At 41.8% G+C, this 12,761-nt stretch overlaps 1 protein-coding gene and 1 long non-coding RNA gene across 2 annotated transcripts in view; one reads left to right on the top strand and one right to left on the bottom strand.

Annotated features, from left to right (window-relative positions):
* The first annotated feature begins 4,986 nt into the window (after positions 1–4,986).
* Positions 4,987–9,066, top strand: LOC111261462 (uncharacterized). Its single transcript, XR_002680979.2, has 2 exons — positions 4,987–7,190; positions 7,356–9,066. It is a non-coding gene; the product is annotated as an uncharacterized LOC111261462 (long non-coding RNA).
* The window catches only part of LOC147753332 (uncharacterized), a 31,447-nt gene continuing 25,886 nt past the window's right edge, over positions 7,201–12,761 (bottom strand). Inside the window, exon 5 of the transcript XR_015311509.1 lies at positions 7,201–7,660. The gene's annotated coding sequence lies outside the window, so the exon portion shown is untranslated. The remainder of the gene's footprint in view (positions 7,661–12,761) is intronic.

Genomic DNA, 12,761 nt, shown 5'->3' with positions numbered 1-12,761 from the left:
GACGAAGCAGACGACGGAAAGAAAAACGAAGCTTAGGTGCACGTCGAATACGGGCGTAAAAGATTTTCCTTCATCTTCGCGAGTTCATTATCGGATATCATAATGTCATTATATGTTACTATCATGAGTAAAGCTACTGCGAATATTTTAACGGCTCTGTTGCCCTTCGGTATCACTCATCGTCGACGCACTTATTTTCACATTTCGCTGAACTGTTTTATTTTAATTTCAGTTTAGTTGCTCAGTTTATCTTGTATAAACAGTCTACATCTTCTGCGTTTATTATTCCGCCGATTTATGATTACATGCCAGATCTGCTGCGGCTAGAACATCGTTGTCGAAGTTTTGGTCGATGTGAGCTCAACGCGTTAGCAGCTTGCCGCTAACGTCCGAGCAGCGCTTCGTTGCGCTGCTGAAGGCAGTTGCACACGTCGGCGCACTCACCAACACCAGTCATCATCGTTATGATTATCAATCGCATATCCGAATGGTCAAGAAGAGATGCCTACAATGTGCGCGCTACCCTGTACGTACGGAGGCTTCGCGGGGCCTGATCGTCGTTGTGGAACGACAATTGCTGCAAACGATAACGGCAACAACAACGAATCCATCGTCTGCGATGCGGAAGTGGCGCTTGCTCCGTTTGTCTGTCCGCCGCCCCCTACTTCACTGCGTCCCTGGCTGCTGTTATAGCAGGTGTCGCGACAGAAACTGTTGCAGCTGCTGCTACCGCAGCTGTCGCAGAAGAGAACTTTCTGACTGGCTGGCTGATTGTTACTGTCGCAGATAGTCTACTGGTTTTGTCACTGTACTACTATATAGGAAACGGCACTAGCAGCTATGGAAGCAATCGTTACGCTGCTGTCGCTATAATCGAATGTTGTGCATCCTGCATTCGTAGTCCGTGCCTATTTTGTAAGTGAGAGGCCAAACGGTCGTAGAAAGGTCTGCCTCGATACGGCAGTCCTGTCTGCCTGCTGGTCCATCGGTCGATCGGTTTTTGCAACCGCACTTTTCTGGAATCGTTTGCCACATCAGCAGAAGCATATGACAATAACAACAATGACACTGACGACGATCAAGATGCTGGCTATCGTATTGGTCTTGTGTTTCCCCATTCTGCCAGCCCCCGCAATCATAGCTGCTGCCATAGTTGACAGTGGAGGTGGCCACTGCAACGGATCATGGAGCGACGGAACAAATTAGAAGATGGAGATGTGGGGTTTTTCTGTTCATTCTGGCGATAAATACGCTCGTGGCTCATGATTGACTCGTTGGGTAAAGTTTTGGTAAAGATGGCGATGGTGGTGCAACCTTCCGCAACAGATGTTGTTACCCAGTCAGCTACCGGAGTTTTCCGCGCACGTTCGCGTAGCATTGACGAATGCTACGCGAACGTGCGCGAATCGCTAAAGCTGTTTTCAAGTTATTTGTTTCTGAATATGCCAATCGTGACTTTTCTGACTCACCACTAATAACTACGGCTAGGTTCTGTTTCTCTTTCTAGTCCGTGTTCTCTTGGCGCGTTTTCTTGTGGAAATGTCTTTGTTGTTGTTGACGCTTCTGTTATTTGCATAACAATTGACGTAAGTTGATATTCTGTCGGCTACGAAAATTTGTAGCATATTTACATAAGTTAAAGACGATGCAGTCTGGTATTGGCATAAAAAAAGCTGATTTCAAAAATAGCTTCCTTGACGCTGTATAGAGGAGGTGTCGAAGCGGTTGCACCGGTTGATTCGACGAGCGATTTTTTACGAGGAACATTATAGTTGATCGAGTTAGTTAGAAAAAGAGAGCTGACTAAACTCTGTTGGGTGCGTTCAATCGGTCGAAATTTTTCGATTACATATATAATTTCTCTCATCGACAGTGAACACGGCATCAGTCTCCTTGACTTAGCGACTAAAGTGACCCTTACTTAGAGCACATCGGCACACTAGGCATCAGCCATGAATTTTTTATAGCCCATTATAATCATCTCAGCACCAGTTAAGTTACTGAACAGAAGCAATTTATACGAAACTCAGCTACAGATCGAAAATGTGAACGGAATTTAATAACATATCGTGAAAATTTCATTAAGCCGAGGGCTCAAGAGGGAAGTACGTTGATGAGACAACAATTAATCTGTGCAGTGGACATTTTGCAGCGTTCATGTAACAGAATAATTTTCTGTAGTTCGCCCGACCACATCGTATTCGAGTGTCTCGATATGACGACGATAAAGATTACGTTCAGTGGCTCACTCTTTTATCATTGGGTGACACAGATTCGAATCAGCAGCCTACGTCAGAAAGGGGCGGCGGCGGCGGCGGCTGCGCGCGACAGCTATCGTTTACCCGCTCAGTGATTCATCCTTCTAAAACACTGAGAACACACATTTCCGCCTGTGACTTATGTGTTACGGTGCGTGTATGTGTCTGTGTTCTTCTATATGTGCGTTTTTCTGGTTTACTGTTTTACCGTTTGGATGGCGTTGCCCGACTTGTTTCTGTCCTGACGATACATTTTCCGTACATCAGAAGATTGCCTCCGACTATCTGAAGTATATGGTGGATGCCGGAACGTCAGGGGTGAATGACAATTCTGGTGTGAGAGACACTGAGAAATGCAGATGGGGGAAGATTACGTGATATCGTCATCGAATACTATAACTATGATTTCATAGATTTTATTGCGTGACAAACGGTGCATAGAGAGAAATAACAAATGGAAGGGAGTATTATCTTCGTATAAGGCACATTGAGGGCTTTTTAGATTAGAAAGGATCTGAAATGAGGAGTAGAACGTGGTCTCGTTTATTTTATTGTATCTTTAGAGAAGGCAGTGAACATTTAATTATTTTTCTATAGAACCCGTGAATATTTATATATTGAGCCGAAGAGGTTGTCTCTATGCGATACTATTTATGAACTTCCAAGTAATTGGTATATAGTCCTTCGTGCTAGATTTTTAGCTTTTTAGTTCTTAATTCTTGTTTATTGTCTTGTTATTCTAAGAAGCTGCGCGTTTAAATATTTGGCAACGTTTGTCGTGATCTCGCACGTAGATCCTCCTTAAGACTGTGAGAAATTGCGCTTATTTATTTATTTATTTATAAGCGTCCACGCTGCTTGATTTAATTCATATTGGCATAATCTATGACACTGCAGGACAGGTGCAATTGAATTCTCCTATCCAGCCGTCGCGTGTTTCCTCTATTAAAGGAAGGACTGGACGAACGATGTCGCCCCACGTTTCCTAGATTCTTTCTATAAATGGGGCAGAAGTAGAATGAGACGGATACCCTGACGGGATGTATCTCGACTTACAGTCCCATTATCAATGTGCATGTATGAATATCGCTACTTATCCCTATAAACGTACTGTTCGATTAGTTTGCCTTTCCGAACAGCCTTTCAAACCTAATGCATGCCAATGTTGGCCCTGTAGTAGGTTATGAAGTTATCACAAAGCAAGCTTCAATAATAAGAACAATCATCATAACAGCTCTAAGCTCAATCGCGGTGACCTTGCTTGACAATATACTAAATAATGACCACGATCATTCAACAGTATTTGCCATTATCCTATGGCAAATAAAAAAAGCCACTTCTCATACGGTTACTCGCTACTGACGTCGTGGCTGTTCGCTACTTCGTGTGCGACTTCTCGAATAGCGTGCTATTAGCGTGATAGGCTGGTCCCTTGGTCTGCCAGCGAGTCTTCTATTTCAATATCGCTGTTGCTTGCTTGGAGAGCCATGCTTCGGCGATCATCACAGACTTACGGCTAGTATTAGCGTGGCCCGATTGTTGCGCCTGCTATTTCGATCTATACCGGCTCAGGCAGCATATATCAAGCGCCCTCCTCCAGCACACGACCTGTGTCCATCTATGTGCCTGCCTGCCTGCCTGCCTGTCTGTCTATCCACCAGTTGATTTGCCCCTTGCCGTTGGCCCTCAGTGTTGTGTCTGTTTTTCGGCGTGGTTCACGTGTCCCCGAGTATCGTTCGTTCGCTAATGCTTGCTCAGCACCTGTCCCCACCAGATAATATCACTGCCAAATGTTCAATCTACTGCAAATATGACGCAACGGCAAAGGCTGAGATGGATCGGGAATCAGAACCGTACAGTTACACGGTTGCAGAAGCAGCATCAATAACAGGCGCTATCGTAAAGCCAGTATTAGTGGCCGCAATAAACGGGGATGTATTGTAATGATATTGATTTGACAACGACAACACGCCGTGCTGGTCTAATTGAGCGGCCTCGATATTCTGTTTGTCAATATATAATGGTATGATATGTATATATATATATATAACAAGGGTTGCTCACTGCTCGTCTATGCATTTGTCGGCAGCCAGTTTATGAGCGTGACTACCGCAGCTTTGATCCTCGGTCCCAGCACAGTTGTGCGCACCCGGTTTCGAAGTCGGACGGGGATTAGCTGCCGAAGACAAGCATCTACCGTTACAGGCCAGCATGGCGCCCCGATTGACTCACTGACAAAAAGCTTAATATTAGTATATCATTGACGGGTACAGATAGTGGAATGGACGCTGGTAACTATCAGCCCGTTGGCAGGCATCAGTGTGCACCGCGCATATACATATAACTGCCAATGCTGTTGAGTGCTGGGTCGGCTTACGGCGTTGTGCTGATGACTGGAACGTATTGACGGCGCCGCGCTTCTTGAGAACCTTCGGGGCTCGAGGTCCTTTCAGGAGAGCTGTTGCTAGCACCAGCAACTACTGCTGGACATTGCAGGCGAGTCACTGGTAACGCCAAGAACGTCCACGGCTTTTACGTTGTTGTCGGGGGCAGTAGCAGAGTGATATCAAAGTCATCAGACCCCAGCAGCAGTTACATCAGCAGACCATCGCGGGGGGGGGGGGGGTCAGGCAAAGAGAAACAAACCATGAGTAGAGAAGGATCGTCATCTTTTCATGTGTAAATGTCAAAGCTGTTCACCTGAGCGGCAAGCGAGCGACGCGCCGAAGCTAAGGTTCGCCTAGTTACAATTTAATATCATGCTATTTTCCGTAATACCCCGGTATGCTTTTCTCCAGATTCCTTTTAAGCACAACAACAACCTTTTTTACCTCCCTCATACCTCTGATCTCACATCTCGTAATAATCTCATATCCTCGACAGAACTTGAGCGCAGAGCTCGTATCGCTTATGAGCCAATATGTATCTTATTTGCGTTATTATAATTAATATGGCTTTGTATGTTGCCGATGATAGGCACCATTATGCCTCAGCAGAGCGAAATTCTATTATTATTTCTATTGGACCATTATTTATTATGGGCTATCAGTTAGTTTGTAGACGCCTTTGGTAGCAAAAGCATCTTCCGTGGCCGCCATCTTGGTTTCCATAACTAGCCAGTAGCCGATTCCGTTGGAAATTGTTATGTATCATTACTCGTTTTGTTCACTTTACATTTTTGATGCTATAATTGTTTACTGTCCTAGATGACTGATTCTAATTCAACTTTTTATTGAGCCATACATACAGATTCCGTCTACTTGTTTCCTTCTATTCACTCGGCCGTCTGGATCATTCCATTATCAGTAGCGCTGAGTGTCTATAGCCATTGCAGGAACTAGGGACACTCTCAAAGTTTTGTCAAAGACACGGCTTATAACTAACTTCCATTCATTGCTCTGCGCGCACTCGTGAATTCGCTGGGAACAAAGCTTATGTCTTTCTCCCTGTAGACGGACATATTTGCAACAATTTAGACAGGCATAAGGTTATTATCTATATATATACGAAAAGTCTAGCCGTGCTAATTGAACATCTTATCAATATAGCCAAATAGTACGTTGCTGAAAGCGACGATGCAGACAATAGTTAAATCCATAGATTATGTGACGCAGATGAATATATGGTAGCAATATAACAGTACTAATATTAAAACCTGAAAACGCTCAAGCGTATTTGTATACGTGTTGGTATAACCATCTGGGCTACTGATTGACATTCTGCAATCTTTTGGGTAAAGCTAATAGAAAACCTGGCGTTTTGCGCCTACATGACAAGGTCGTCCATTATCGATGTATTAGCTTCGAACTGTGTTAAATGACACCAGGTCGTCGCATAGGCACAACATCAAGATCATGTTATGAAATTCAGTGCTCGCCCACTGCGTTTCGCACATCGTCTATCACTCAGGTGACAATTTCGAAATCTCTCTATACGCTCTAAATGATGGACATCACGTTTAGTAACGTCACTATACGAATTTGGTCTGTTTGGCAAAATATACTGTCGCATATAGTCTTTAAACACCCCACCCCCCACCCCCCTACAGATAGCCTTAAACTATAGATGTCTTTCTGCGTGAACTCTGTAGAAAAGAGTCCTGTGGTGCTCAGTCGCATAGGTGGGGCGACCATGGAGGCTCGCACGAAACTCTGTGTTTATGAAACATTCCCCTCGATAATCTTAGTGTTTCAGACGCGCAATCGCGGGCGGCACCATGCAGATAAAGCCACAGACGCTCCAAGCCGTGTTCATCCAGTGGCGGCCGCAAAAGGTTCTTTAGCATATCACTGAAAAGAATGTCGTCAGCCAGAAAAACCGATTTGATGAAGCTCCATGTCTAGAGCCCGCACCTGACGACTACTTTCACCTTTTTAGCTGACTGTAAATAGTGTGAAGGTCGTAATTTAGCGTATCTGGTAGTTTTGTTTCTTCATTGGTCCAACCAAATGGAAATGCGCCTCATTTGAGAAAATAATTTTCGACATAAAATCATAATCAGCTGCAGTTTCTGTAGGCTTGCATCACTGGGTTAACTAAATCATATAGAGCATAAATCATCGCCAAATTACCACTTCGAGTGTTTTTATTGAATAGAATTCCGATAAGCTTTAAGGTCTATGTCAACAAACGGGATACGTTATATCACGAATCGAGAGCCGATCATGAAAATTAAGCGATTTTATCTGAACCGTTTAAAACAATTCAACTGCGATAGAAATCCTGTATTCCCCTGACGAGAACATGAATGCCATGCAACATTTCAATAATATCGACGTAACACGACAAAAGCAAATAGGAGCGTAGCGAGGGCTCCACGCTGGCTGCCTTCCTTCCTTCCGCATCCAACTATGGAAGAGTCTTCGTTACAGCATCACCCCCCATATACTTCTTAAACAAAGCCTTTAAACAGCGGTACATAAACAAGGCAATGTAAGGAGAATTGACAATATCTTTATTAAGTCCATAGTTACGATCGATAAATTATGAAAAGTACAAGCAAATAGTAAAGGACTGCTTGTTGTGCAACAAAAAAGATACTATTACACAACAAACAGTTCCATTAATGGTTTAATGTATTGATGCTCTCCTTTTTAGGTGACGACCTCGAAAGAGGTGAAACCTGTCAAGAAGACGAAATCATTTCGTTCTCGCGTAAAGAGCGCTAGCCTAGCTAGGAGACTTCGGCTGGCACAGCTAAACATCGAACGGATGCGCCTTCGCCGACGCGCCTTCCAGAGCAGGATAAACCTGCTAAAGAAACTTGTGAGTGAGCACGTCGTTCGTATCAAGCGACAACAGGACTCCACCTCTTCCTCTAGTAACGACAAGAACACCAAACCCGATGATGACGTTAACGAAAACAGTGTTTCCACCGCCAAGGAAGTTACGGCCTGCGAAAGCTGATAGATATTGGGTCTTCTTAATGGTTAACACAAGCTTCACAATATATACACTGAGTAGCAAGTCTACCACCTTCCGTCCACACCGTTTGAAATTTTTCCAGTTTGTTGTCAGAAGCTTTGAAGCTCTATCGTTACTGTTGCGCAGTACCAGCTTAATGCATCATGCGACTGTCTGAGATGGTAAATGTATATGGTGCACGTATTGACCACTTTAAACATAACAAAACGCGTCTATGAGACAATTGTGATTTGAAAGGGCTATTCGAGTGTGTTTGATTGCCTGAGGTAAATAAAGTGCACCTTAAATACGCCATATTATCAGTATATATATTCGTGTGAATGCGAAATGGTAGCATACAAAAATGATACGGAGCAGATTAGCAGTGACACTATACTAAATGCTCTTGAAATAGCACTAATATAATAATTATAATATGGTACTCAATAATGTTTAGTATAAGTACATAAATTACTTTGTAAAGAGAATGTACAAAATGAACGAAAATAGATGACAAGTTGTGGATTCCTTGAACGAAAAATTTGGTTGATTTTCAAAGCGATCTATCTCTAGGACAAAGACGCAAATATTCTATCGAACCAATCATCAAGGGTACGAAGGAATCGAGCCCCCCCCCCTCTCTCCCCCCGCCTCACAATGGAAGCAGAATAAGGCAAAAAAAAAAGTAACCCTAACTAACAGTACTACTACGAATGAATGAAAAATTTCAGCGCTTTTGGCGTATATTTTAATCCACTGCGTAAATTTGAATAGTTTAATGACTGACTGTGCCAGCGAGCTACCTGGTAGGTCACTGGTACATGTAATATTAATTTACAAAAAAAAAGAACAATATATGTACGAATGGCTTAAGCTTGGAGGCCATAATATTTAATATAGTTTATATAACGACAAGTAGAATATCGTATAAATGCGCTGGCGCAGTTTGTTTGATATGGAACAGATAAATTATATATTTACCTAATTCAAATCGTACACCACGGAGACAGGAGGTCGTGAAACGATTGGAGAAATTGAAAATTAAAATAACATTACGTACCGATGAATCTCTCGATGAATTGTTACTAAGTTCACATTTACACACAGAGACGTGTTCGCCCCGCCTCCTTAAGATGTTAGAGTGCCGATAAACTAACGCAACTATATGATGATACTACATGTTTATACAGCGCTACTAGAGAGTCCACTTGATCCCGGGTAAAGTATAGCTAACACTAAAGAATAATATCGAAAATTTTGTAATTAATTCGTTACGCTAGAACATCATGAGAGATTGATGTATAGTGTTGTCGGTTATCTAGCAGTAAAGCCGTCTGCATAATTTCAACGTGTGAGCTCTACTCGTCAAATAAAAGCTGGACTCGGAAGTTTATTCTTATTATAATTTCGTGTGGTCGGTTTATGGTGCGCCTCCGTCGTCAAAAGTCGATGAACTAGTTTAAACAAACCTTGTTTCTTTATTGCTCGCCATTTTTGTTTTCCATTCGACGTTATCAATGTTTTCACAATGAATTCTCTTAACGTATATATATATATATATATTTTTTTTTTTTTCCAGGTACTAGTTGCTTAGATACCTAGCTTATGAAGCGTGCGCATATATCATGAAATTGTAACATATGTGCACAGGTCCTGTACGCATGAAAGGATTTGAGTGAATTTCATTTGGCCGTTGGCCTTTTTTATTCAGTCATTGACTTATTTCCGTTTCCTTCATCCATTTTTAGTTGCAACAATGACGCTGCTTTTTATCTCTGTTCTATTCATTTTCCACTATTTCTTTATTTTTCAATGCCTTGCCACTTTCTTTCTTGCTTACGCCCTGCTTATCTATAGTAATTTGTTCAACGATAGCCCACGGGGCAATTGCGGTGCCAAATACCTCTTGTATTTCTTTGATTCTTTCATCCCTTTTCTGCTATCTAGCTAAACTCTTCAGGACCTTTTTCTGAATTATGGCAAAACAGCAAACAGAGAAGTGAAGTAAACCAATCAAAAGCTGAAATATGTTGTGGTTATACAATTATACACTAATTTCGACTTTTTTTTCCTCTGTGCAACTGCACACGGCAGCGAAGACCTCCAACGTTTTGTCATCACGTTTGCAATAAAGATCCCTATTTTTAAACTGTTGATTGTTATACCGATTATTCTTGCCGAGTACCCGCTGACAGCCACATTTTTAAGTACTAAATGCATCTGAATTTAAAAAATATATAAATACCTATATTCTGCATTATATATAAAACAATAAAAATAATATTAGGTAGAGAATGGCACTGGTGCTATATCCTACTTAAGTTTGTAAATTATTATATATATATATATATATATATATATATATATATATATATAAAAACATATATATCATAAGGTTAAAATATTTTTTACCTGAACCACTTTGATTTACCGGTACGTATGATTTGACATGTTAAATTTTTTGATTAAAAAATAAAAAAATGTACCCGTTAGTTTTTGATACGCAAAGGCTGTTGTCTTATTTGTTGCTAAAATCGACAACTTACCTATATACTTTCAGCTTTTTTACGAACACTACTAAATTGTCTATTTCTTGAGTAAGCTATACAGAAATGCTTTTTCGCCTAAAGTATATGTCGCAAATTTGGCATACGCATCATATATGGTATATATATATATATATATATATATATATACCATATTGATATTCAGTTGTTTGCAATTACTTTTAATCTAATCAACAAGGTGTTTTCTTTGCTTTATCTTGTACTGTCACAAGTAATCAATGCATTATTATTGAGATTTCGTTGGCCCCCCGACCTGAGCTATGGCACTGCTGCTACGACTGATAATGCATGGTAACGTTTCGTCAAAGTTGTCTGAATTTTGCGTTTTCTATTATTTATTGAAGTGTGTTTATCTGTAGCAACGAACTTATTTGACTCCCTCGAATCAACCGCAATATATATATATAACACGGCACATAGGCGTTTACAAGAATGTCTCTTTCTCTATGGGCTGAACCACTTGGTATGGTATCATTTTAGATAATTTATGTATTCTTATTACTTATCCTGAGAAATTATTGTTATGACCACTCGTACTGTGATCCTGGAGCAGGCCTGACTCATGCTTTTTGTTTCAAAATTTCCATGTCACCAGCTTATATAACGGTCATATAATGCAAGAAACGTCTCTTCGTCCACTCTCTTTCGTACAACGGCTAGAAATTTTGCTGCCCTATGACAACTGACAGCTCCGAGGTTGCAGCAATAGGCGACGTCGTTCTAAACGGTACTCGTATAATAAAAGTAATGGTGACGAAAGCTTGATTCTGATGACACCGAGAACCAGAAAATGTACGCGTTAGAAGGTTCGCCATCGGCCAAGGCAGCGGTCGGTCGCGTATTAACGGAGTATTAACGGCGATGGCGGAGTAGGGCCACGCCACGATCCCAACGACTAATAGTAACGATGGTGCAACCCGTTGCACGGCGATTTCAGTTACGTTTAACGCGTTAGTATAACGTACGAAAAAGCAGTAGGCATCAATAGACGACTCAATCAGCCTGTGGTTACGTAATCAGGCCCGCGGAAGACGGCTATATAAACGATTATACTGATGTATGATAAAATTTACGTTGTGATTATTGTCTTTAGTGAGCTAAGCGGAACGTTAGTGTACCAATTCGAACATTAATTACGGCACGAAACTCATACGGTGTGAATGCTTACCATCTATGCTATGCTGAACATTCGAATGTTCATCACAAGCTGCTGTTTAAAGAAGAACATTATTGGGGTGCGAATGTCTTCCGAAGATTTTTTACGAGCTTTGCCGCGACCGACCTTGTTATTGCAGCTAGCACTGTCCTGTTTCCATTGTGAAATTTTGCTCGCATTCAGGTTGACACTTACCACAACAACGACCAATTCGAATCACAATAGATGCCGCTAATGCAAAATATAGTATCTAATATCCATCGTTATCATTCCGCTTGCGATTTCATTAACGTATCGACAAAATTTTGTTACGGACAATGACGAAGCAGCCCTTGCTCTCAAGCCTCTGCCGAGGCAACACTGCCGTCGTTGCTGCAACTGCGACTACGCGCGGATCGTTGCCTGGCTAACAAATAACTTTCTCAAAGTGACACTTCCGTGGGACTGAATGTACCGGCAGTAACTTAAACTTCAGCTGCAACATTAGCAGGAAAATGGTTTAATGATGAGTATAATGGTGATGCTACTGGTGATGATTGGGGCGGGCACAACGCCGACGATCCCGCTCTGTTCTGTGTTGACTCCGGGAAAGCACGGATAGAGGCGTAGCACGTCAGCTCTCATCAGCCACGAAACCCAACCGGCCGATAGCTAAACAGATTGCCAATGGAAGCATGAGACAGCAAATGAAAGACCCCTCAAATCAGTCTTTCTCGTTGGCTTCGGCGCATCACCACCGCCACTGTTACGGCTACGGCTGTTATTATTTTGTCATTGTCATTCCTTGTTGATCGTGCTGATGATTATCCCGCTGGTTCTATTCATAGTCGCCGTCGCTTTCCGTATCCATTGTGCAGCGGTGCCGGAAACAGGGGCAGCGGCGTTGCTGTCGTCCGTGGCTCACCAACTGCCAGCAGAAAATTGGTGGTCCGAGTTCACTTATCCACACACACACATATATGTGTGTACATTGTTTATTAAACGAAAAGTACTCGTAAAAGGGGGATTTGGCTTAAAGAGTCAATGTTTTTTTGCGGATTTAAAAATACGCAGATTAACAATTTAGTGGTACGATTCCGTCGTGCTTGCCGTCTATGAACGTATTTCATCATTACACCATCATCACTAGTAGATTCTATTGTTGTTCAGCAGCAATAATATATTCGTTCAATAATATAAAAAAGCATGATCGTTCGAAATAAGGATTTGAAGAGAGAATTCGTTTAAAGGCTTACGTGACTCGAAGATCCTATTTGGTCTAATGGTGAGAGATGATTAATTGAGCCGTAAATTTTCAGTTGAATAGCTTGAAGTTAGCTGAAAGAGGTCACCAGGTAAAAAGTACAACTTTGTCTAGGAAAAATTCATTGAAAGTTC

The sequence above is a fragment of the Varroa jacobsoni genome, unplaced genomic scaffold (genome assembly GCF_002532875.2).
Source record: "Varroa jacobsoni isolate VJ856 unplaced genomic scaffold, vjacob_1.0 scaffold_558, whole genome shotgun sequence".
Lineage (NCBI taxonomy): Eukaryota > Metazoa > Arthropoda > Arachnida > Mesostigmata > Varroidae > Varroa > Varroa jacobsoni.
Note: the sequence above shows the minus strand (reverse complement) of the source record. Positions and strands in the feature narration are given on the sequence as shown.